Raw genomic sequence first — 8,978 nt, 5'->3', positions numbered from 1 at the left:
AACCCCCCCCCCCCGATGCATGGCCTGGCTTAGGTCCTGAGAGCTGCCTTTGTCGAGCTGTTGTGCGGTGAAAACCATCTGCACCCAGCTGGGGAGCAGGAAGGTGAGCTGCCTGAGAACGTTATAAATCCCCTCTTTTAAATATTTTATGGCCCTCCACGCTGTGGATTTCAGAGCTGCCCCAACTGGAGCCCTGTGAAAGCCGTGAGCGCCCGTAACAGCCACAAATGCTCCTGCTCCTGATGGCCACAAATGCTATTTGAAGTCTCCACACAAGATTTCACCCAAACCCCGCGTAATTTGCTGTCCCAAATCTTCCCAAACTTGGTGTCTGGTTCTCCTCAATGACTTGGAGAGCTTGGTTGTCATCAATCTCCTCTTTTCACTGCGTGGCTCAGCCTGTCCTAGGCATTACCATCACGTAAATAAATATTAATAGTAATAATAGTAAATATTAGTAGTAATAATACTCTTAATCCATCCCCATGGACCTTTGTTATACATTTAGCACTGATGAAGGTCACTATGGAGATGAACACAGACCTTGGTGCTGAGGTCCCATAATCACCCACGTGTTGGGGACACCCCCAGTCCTGGCCACTGGGTCTCCAGTCCCAGGAGCATCATGGACCAAGCTGCGGTGGGGACACTTTGGTGGTGGGACACCAGCAGTGCTTCCATGGCAGGCAGCGTCTTCATCACCATTAATTGTTCTGCCATGCCTTACCTTTCCACTTGGGCTTTAGCTCAGCCCTGCTAAACGAGGGGTTATTTCCTTCATGGAAAAAAAAAATAAAAATAGAAAGGGTCAGAAATGTATCACACAATTAAAGAGTTCAGTCTAATTAGGACTGAAAACACGCATGTAATTGCCTTATGTGTCCGCTCCTGAGATTCCCTTTTGGTGTTAAAAACATATGGAGCACCTTCCCTGAAAAATGACATTTTTCTTACAGTTCACAGGGAGCAAAACCTATCCTAAAGAGGCAGAAACACGGGGGAAAGAGCTGACCTATGCCACTCTCCCCCCACCCAGGGAAGGTCTGCAAGGGGCATCTGAGGGAACTGGAAGCAGAAAACAGCCCCTGGGGCTTGGGACAATTTCCCATGTCTATGATGGGGGGGGAAAAATGTGCTGAGGATAGAAATAGGTCAGAGATGAAGCAATGCATTCTCCAGCCACCCTGCTTTCCTTGCTTAAACAGAGGAAACACCAGAAGCTGCGTTTCTATTCAAAGTGAAGGCCTTCAGGCTTGAAAGCCCTAGTAGCAAACGCATAATGAGGGAAAGCAGCAAAATACGAGTATTTCTCCTGCAGGAAGGAAATGAGAGCACACAGCGAGGAGAAACCCTCATCTGGGATGCATACAGTATTTATTCGGGCGGCACGTTTCGGCAGCAGCAATCCAACCCTGCTCCTGCTGAAGTTCTCATCATAAATACCGTAAAAAATAGCTTGGTTCTCGCCGAGGATAATGGCAAAATTCCCATTTGACAGGATCACAGCACTCCTGGCTCAGTGCCTGGGGGAGCTCAGGGACAAGGGACTGTCCCCACTGTTGGTCAACCTCAGGTTCTTCCCAACCTGCCCTTTCCCAATGGAAAACCTGAGGGATGTGGGGGCTGTGGGATCTGGGATGAGCTCCAGCACATGCTCCAGAGCGGCAGCAGGAGGGGAACGTGTGGAAAGAGGCAGGAGAAAGACCAACGCTTAATTAAAAGGTCAGCCAGGCTCTCCCGGCCCTGCGCCCTCCCCAGCTGATGATGAGGTGGCCTTTTTTACATCATAACCTGTCAAAAATGTCAATGCGATAAATCAGCCCGGACGTGGCAATTACGGCCAGGGAGAGGAAAACATCCCTCGGTCGCCGCCAGACTCCGGGGAGCACCTGGCTGCAGAGCTTGAGTCATCCTTGCACTTTTCAGCCCACATATTTTATTCCAGCCCAGTTGTCACTTCGTTTTGGTGTTTATTTTTGTCTCACGTCGGCGGGGACGGCGTTGCCAAGCGTATTTCCACGAGCTGAGGGGTGGGAAGCAGCACATCTTGCATCCTCCTGGGTTAAGGACCACTGCAGGGTCTTACAGCTGTGCTTGGGGTTGCAGAAAACTCCTGCAGCAGGGAGAAATAACACTAGAAAAATCATAATGAGCAGGGAAGCTGCAGAGGCCAGAGGACGAGATGGCAAATTGCTCATGAAACTGCCCAGAAGATGGAGGCAGATGGAGAAAGGTGGAGGAACTTCTCTTGACTTGGGGTGGTTAGAAAGGAGGTGGAGAGCTCAACCAGTGGTTCATTAACATTTTCTCCAAAAACCCTCATAGCTTTCATTCCAGCCCTTTCTGCCCAGATTTCATTCAAATGCCCTGGCAGGGCTACGGGAAAAAGCCTTTGAGAAAATTCACATCATCATTGCCCAGGTTATTCTTTCTGACACTCAAACCAGCAGACCCTTCACTCTGGACCCGACCCACATGAAGTCCGCTTCTGGTTTTGTAATTGCTGGGAAATTTGGGCAAATTATATTACTTTTCTCTTTTTTTTTTTTTTTTAGGACATTTGTTTGACAAGAAGAAGGGGAGGTGCAGAGCTGCAAGCAGAAACGCTGGCGTTGCTGGGAAGTAAAGGCAAGGAGAAGAAGCAGAAGGCAGAGGTGGGGGTGAAGCACCCGAGACAGCCCCATCCCCACACTCTGGTAGGCAACTAAATAATTGAAATAGTATTTGCTGTCAAGTTCCCATGTTTTCGTAGCATCCCTTATGAAAAACACTGCACATTATGGCGCTATAAATCCTTATTATCTACGTCTTCGCAACCAGAAGCTTCCCATTACCCAAAAGAAGGGCAAATCCCGTGAGGCACATTAATGGCATTGAAAACTCCTTCTGTTATCTTAAACCTTGATTAATCAACCTTATTTCGTACATGATAGCGGGATAATTGAAGCTGTCCCTGTATTAAAAAAAAAACAACAAACCCGCAGTAAGTACTTTAGCATCTGCAGCTCCATTTCCTTATTACATAGATATTGATGCTTCCTGGAAACTGTTGTGAAATCCCCTGTTTAGGGACAATTCCACTGATCTATATTTTCAGGGCATGTTAGTAGGGGGTTTCTGTCTGCAGCATCTTTAGCAGGAGAGCGGGATCGCTGCTTCTCGCAAACCCATCTGTTCCTGCTGCTCATTCACAACCTGGAGCCGCTGTCTCCTGTCATCTCCCTGTCATCTCCCAAAATAATAATTGGGGGAGGACATCATAATGGATTGCTCACCGGCACACTTCTAGATATTAAAAGCACGGTTTGGGGGTTGGTTCCAGAAAAAACGGCAAATTATTTTTATGAATATAACATAATCATGAGCAAATTAGGCCGGATCCTGATCTCACTTGGGTTTACATTCACTCGCAGCTCGGGGAGCTGGCGGATCTCTTTGGAATATAAAGTCTTCTGTTGCATTTTTTTCACCACAGAGGTAATTTGGAGATAAAAGTTCTGTAATTTTTCTGGAATTTTTATTTTCTGCTTCCTTTTTGGCACTTCTGCTTATTTTAGTGAACCTACGCAAGAAACCTTGCAAGACTTTCGCACAAAGAGAGCAGCGTTTTGTGTTTTCTTGGGAGCATATTGTCAGGCAGCAGAGGAACACAACAGAGGCAATTTGGGCCAAGAGAGTTGTTGCCCAGACAGTTTTATGTCCTCTCAAGCCGTCTTTGTCCTCTGAATCGTCAAGGTCCATCAAATTCTGCTGCTCCGACTGACTGCCAAGGGAAGCTGCGAAAAAAAAGTTTGCCAATGACGCTTTGCATGTAAAAAAAATTGGAATTATTGCTTTGGAGTTCTTAAAAATAGGCTTTGAACAAAATACTTAGAGAAGGATTAGGCTCCAATAATATAAACCAGAGGGAAAGCATCCAGTTTCCTTCCCAGTGCTCTTTTTTTTTTTCCACTGTGAAAGTCAAGATGAACTAATACACTTTCCCCTTTTTTTCTCAGACACTGTTTTCTCTGTGGGTAAAAGTGTAAGAGAAGTCAGGAGGGGGAAAAAAAAAAAAAGGCCCGTTTCAAAATTGCTGGGGCTTTTTCCAATGTTTTATGGTTTCCAATTAACATCATTGGCCAGTGTCTTCTGAGGCCTGAGGAAATGCATTGACAGCACAAGGAGGACAGATGACCCCACCATCTTCATGGTTGCTGGACTCTTCGGCCTATGCTTTTAGGCTCCAAAACAGAGGTATCGTGGGCCCAAATATGTGCAAATTGAGTGGTCTCCATGAGCTGATGCAGCTGGAAGCGGGGCCAGAATTCAGGCTCAGCATCCTGATGGAAAGTGCCTGTTTTAGAGCATCTCCAACACTTAAGAGCTTAATTTGGGGGAAAGAAAAAGCCCTCTCTGGGGATGTTATCTCCCCTTCCTTTGCCATTTCTATTCTCTCTTATTATTAAAAAGAAAAGTGTTGGTTTCAAAGTCCCACATCTTCCTCCAACGTGGTCTGGGAGGTGGGAGTCCAGGTTTCCTGGAGCTTGTATGGTATTTCTGGGATGACACCCACCGTAGGTGTGGCTACAGCTCAGGGGGTTAAGGGTGGTGGGATGAGGTCTGTGTCCTACTCCAATAATGTAAACCAGAGGGAAAGCATCCAGTTTCCTTCCCAGTGCTCTTTTTTTTTTTCCACTGTGAAAGTCAAGATGAACTAATACACTTTCCCCTTTTTTTCTCAGACACTGTTTTCTCTGTGGGTAAAAGTGTAAGAGAAGTCAGGAGGGGGAAAAAAAAAAAAAGGCCCGTTTCAAAATTGCTGGGGCTTTTTCCAATGTTTTATGGTTTCCAATTAACATCATTGGTCAGTGTCTTCTGAGGCCTGAGGAAATGCATTGACAGCACAAGGAGGACCAATGACCATCTTCACGGTTGCTGGACTCTTCAGCCGATGCTTTTAGGCTTCAAAACAGAGGTATCGTGGGCCCAAATATGTGCAAATTGAGTGGTCTCCATGAGCTGATGCAGCTGGAAGCGGGGCCAGAATTCAGGCTCAGCATCCTGATGGAAAGTGCTTGTTTTAGAGCATCTCCAACACTTCAGAGCTTAATTTGGGGGAAAGAAAAAGCCCTCTCTGGGGATGTTATCTCCCCTTCCTTTGCCTTTCAAAATTGCTGGGGCTTTTTCCAATGTTTTATGGTTTCCAATTAACATCATTGGCCAGTGTCTTCTGAGGCCTGAGGAAATGCATTGACAGCACAAGGAGGACAGATGACCCCACCATCTTCATGGTTGCTGGACTCTTCGGCCTATGCTTTTAGGCTCCTGCTTTTAGGCTTCAAAACAGAGGTATCGTGGGCCCAAATATGTGCAAATTGAGTGGTCTCCATGAGCTGATGCAGCTGGAAGCGGGGCCAGAATTCAGGCTCAGCATCCTGATGGAAAGTGCTTGTTTTAGAGCATCTCCAACACTTCAGAGCTTAATTTGGGGGAAAGAAAAAGCCCTCTCTGGGGATGTTATCTCCCCTTCCTTTGCCATTTCTATTCTCTCTTATTATTAAAAAGAAAAGTGTTGGTTTCAAAGTCCCACATCTTCCTCCAACGTGGTCTGGGAGGTGGGAGTCCAGGTTTCCTGGAGCTTGTATGGTATTTCTGGGATGACACCCACCGTAGGTGTGGCTACAGCTCAGGGGGTTAAGGGTGGTGGGATGAGGTCTGTGTCCTAGGAGAGCCTGGATGTGGCTCCCTGGGCGTGCTCTTCAGCTGCTGTTTGCACTGGTGGTGATTTACACCCCGGTGATCATCTCAGCCTGTGGGGATATTTACAACCCATCTCTCTGGAAAAAAGTACTTCAGCCCTTCACAGACATCTTGCTTTTGGCTGAGCTTGTGGGCGTTGGGGACAGAAAACAACCAGAGGAGGACGCTAGCAGTTTACTGTGTCTCAGGACTTCCAAGTTGAGGATATAAAAAAAAAAAACACAACCCCAACCTGCATCACCATAGCTCACTCCTAAATGATAACTTAAGCCAATTATATGTGCCTCATTCATATTTTAGATAAGAAGCAGAGAGAAATGGTTTTTCTATTTCCATAATCATGCCACTAACTAGACAAAACGTGATAATCCATAATGAGCTGGGAAGAGAATTAAATAGAGAACAGGGTCTTTTGATGACTTGCCAGTTTTTTCTAGCATCGTTCATACAGGTTATTGACACAGGACCAATTTTTCATCCTCACTTTAACAGGACTTCCACTATTACAGTTGAAAAATGGCAGGCACAAATGTTTGCAGGCGTATTTTGGTACCTTAATTTAAGATTTCCTCAGATTTACAAGCCCCTAATTGTACCTACAAGCCAGGTACCCAGGAAATAATGTCGTGTACACACAGCTGCAAATATTGCTTCTGGGCGATTGGAAGCTGGACCCCAACTCTGGCCCTCAATAGCCACAAAGTGGGATTTCCCCCCGTCCAAACACACTCAGTTTGTCACCCTTATTGGCCAGCAATGGACTGGAAATAAATCTCTGAGCCAACAGTCCCATCCAAGAGCATGAGATGGTTTTTACAAATTTTGGCTGAAAACAGAAAACCCCAAATTTGGGAGCAAAATTCAGCTGAGTCTGAGTTTTCTAAAGCTTTGGAAAATATTTAGAAATACTGTCACCCCTGGGGTGAGTGGGCCACCTGTGTTTTCAGCTCTGCAAAGGAGGACTGTGCATCTTGGTCACCTCAAAAAGTCTGTCTTTCAGGTTTTCTTTCTCCCAGCCCTTTTTTTTCTGAGCCCAGACATGTCTGCAACCCCAGCAGCTCAGGGCAGGAGATCTGCCACCATGTGCACTTTGCCGAATATTTTCTCTCTCTCTCAGGAGACCAGAACATTTTTCTGACAAAACATCAGTCTCACTCAAAAAGGCTTCTTCAGCCCTCACATTCACAGAAAAAAAAACCTCACAAGGAATAAGGAAGAATCCAGATTTATTATTTCCATTAAACTTCTCACAGTTCTTTAAAGAGTCTCTTATTCTTTATGCTGATGTGCTGCCCGTTGGGTCCCATGGGGAAGGACACCTCCATGGTGTCCCCACAGTTTTGATGGTCCCCATGCTACTCCCCTACCCGCATGGAACATGCCTGAAGGTGGGTGCATAAGGATCTTCATCAGAATTAGGTTTTTTTTTTCATTCTTTTCTTTTTCCTCAGCTTCTCAGGTCTCCCGATTCAAGGTTGGAATGCACAATGTGGTAAATATGACAGCAATGAGAGACTTTTTTTTTAAAAGTCTTTTCTTGGTTATTACTCATTGATTGCCTTACAGAACACTCCGCTGGGACTGAAAAGAGGACAGAAATTCTTTATGAATAACATGAATTCCTTTTTTTTTTTTTTTTTTAAAGAAGATTAGTTGGATTTTTCTGCTCTTTCCAAGTAGAAGCTGCAGGGGTGGAGTTTTCCTCAGCTCAGACATTTCAGTGAGAGCCATTAAGAGGTGGACAGAGGGGAAAAAACCCTTTTCAGAAGGTTTTTTGACTGACAGTTCCCAGAGAGTCCCCCAGCTTTCCCCAGCACTGGAGCTCGGGGTGGGGAGGGGGGCGCAGGCTGTGTACGAATTAAACTTTGAATATATGTGCACATCAGAGACGTGCAGATCAACAGCAATTTGCAGTTTGTGCAAAATAATGCAACATCATGAGAAAATTCAATATAGCACCTTTCCTGTAAAACTGCCCCAAGGTGCTTGGCAAATAAAACACACTAAAAGGCAAGGTCCGCCCTCCACCAATGGTAAATATTCAGGCCCAAAAGAGAAAGGATATTTTTGCTTGAGCCTGTATGCATTTATTGATTGTTTTTTTCCATCCTGACCATGGTTGCAATCCAGATTGAAAGAAAGAGCCCCACCACCAACGAGGGCATCCATCAGCCTGCAGACCACCCTTTGGTTAGACACACATGTGGTAGATGGTTTCAAGCAATGCCTGCCCTCCAGCAGCACTGTGAACATCTCCCCTAGACATGTGGGTCTCAAGATTGCTCATAAAACTCACCAAAACTGGCCTCCTGGGCTGGAGGGGTGGTGGTGGCACAGATGGCCTCCACCCTGCTGGGGGTGGGGACTTTTTCAAAGACACCCGAACAGGCCGGCCTTGAGACGGCCTTGTCTAGCGGGCTAGAAAAGCCTGCAAAGCAGAGCAATAAATAGATGAGGAGTGATAAGAAAAGCAGAGGAGGAGATAAGAAGGCAGCCCGACAAAGTTCACGGCCGGCGCAGGGTGGGCATTTCCTCCATGGGAAAGGCAAAATAACTCCCAGTCCTTTTGCAATGCCTCCCCAGCTACTCCCATCCAAGCCTGGTCAAGAGAAAAGAAGGGATTTGTTTTTGTTTGGTTTTTGTTTTTTTTTTCCCAAAAAAACTGATCTCCACACCTTCAGTGTGGTTTGTGGGATAAAAATCACTGCCATTTCGGGGAGTGCAAATCAGCTGGACCTGCCATGGAGCCAGCAGAGATTTACCGCCGTCGTTTAGCACACCACTCACAGATTAAAGGGGCTTGTCCTTTTCACTTCGTCTTATTTACGATTTTCAAATAATAAAGCATTCGGGCAGAAATTACGGTTCTGTTAAGCCGTGGATGTGTCCGTGTTTATCCCCTGTAAAGGTACTGGAGCGTGGGAGGTTCGTCGGTTTGACTTCAGAAATGGATCTGAACCAGAGCCAGGCCAATGTTGGACCTAGACCAGCTTGGGTTTACAGCAGCTTTACAATAACTCCTTTGCTTTGGGTAAGGCACAGACTGTTGTTTGGTTTTTTATAAGCATATTTACGCTTATAAACACATAAAGGGTGGGTGTCAGGGGGAAGGAGCAAGTCTTTTTTCAGTGGTGCTCAGCGACCGGACAAGTGGTAGCAGGCACCAACTTCAACATAGGAAGTTCCACCTAAACACAAGGAGAAACTTCTTCACTTTGAGGGTGGCAGAGCCCTGG

At 46.0% G+C, this 8,978-nt stretch overlaps 1 long non-coding RNA gene across 1 annotated transcript in view; it reads left to right on the top strand.

Moving 5' to 3' along the window:
* Window positions 1-8,773, top strand: part of LOC106886106 — a 23,001-nt gene extending 14,228 nt beyond the window's left edge. The window contains exons 4-5 of the long non-coding RNA XR_001411575.1: window positions 2,556-2,696; window positions 8,651-8,773. This is a non-coding gene — a long non-coding RNA (uncharacterized LOC106886106). The remainder of the gene's footprint in view (window positions 1-2,555; window positions 2,697-8,650) is intronic.
* Window positions 8,774-8,978: the final 205 nt, after the last annotated feature.

Source organism: Calidris pugnax, unplaced genomic scaffold (assembly GCF_001431845.1).
Source record: "Calidris pugnax isolate Ruff unplaced genomic scaffold, ASM143184v1 scaffold52, whole genome shotgun sequence".
NCBI lineage: Eukaryota > Metazoa > Chordata > Aves > Charadriiformes > Scolopacidae > Calidris > Calidris pugnax.
The sequence above is the reverse complement of the archived record's forward strand: the minus strand, read 5'-3'. Positions and strand labels throughout refer to the sequence as shown.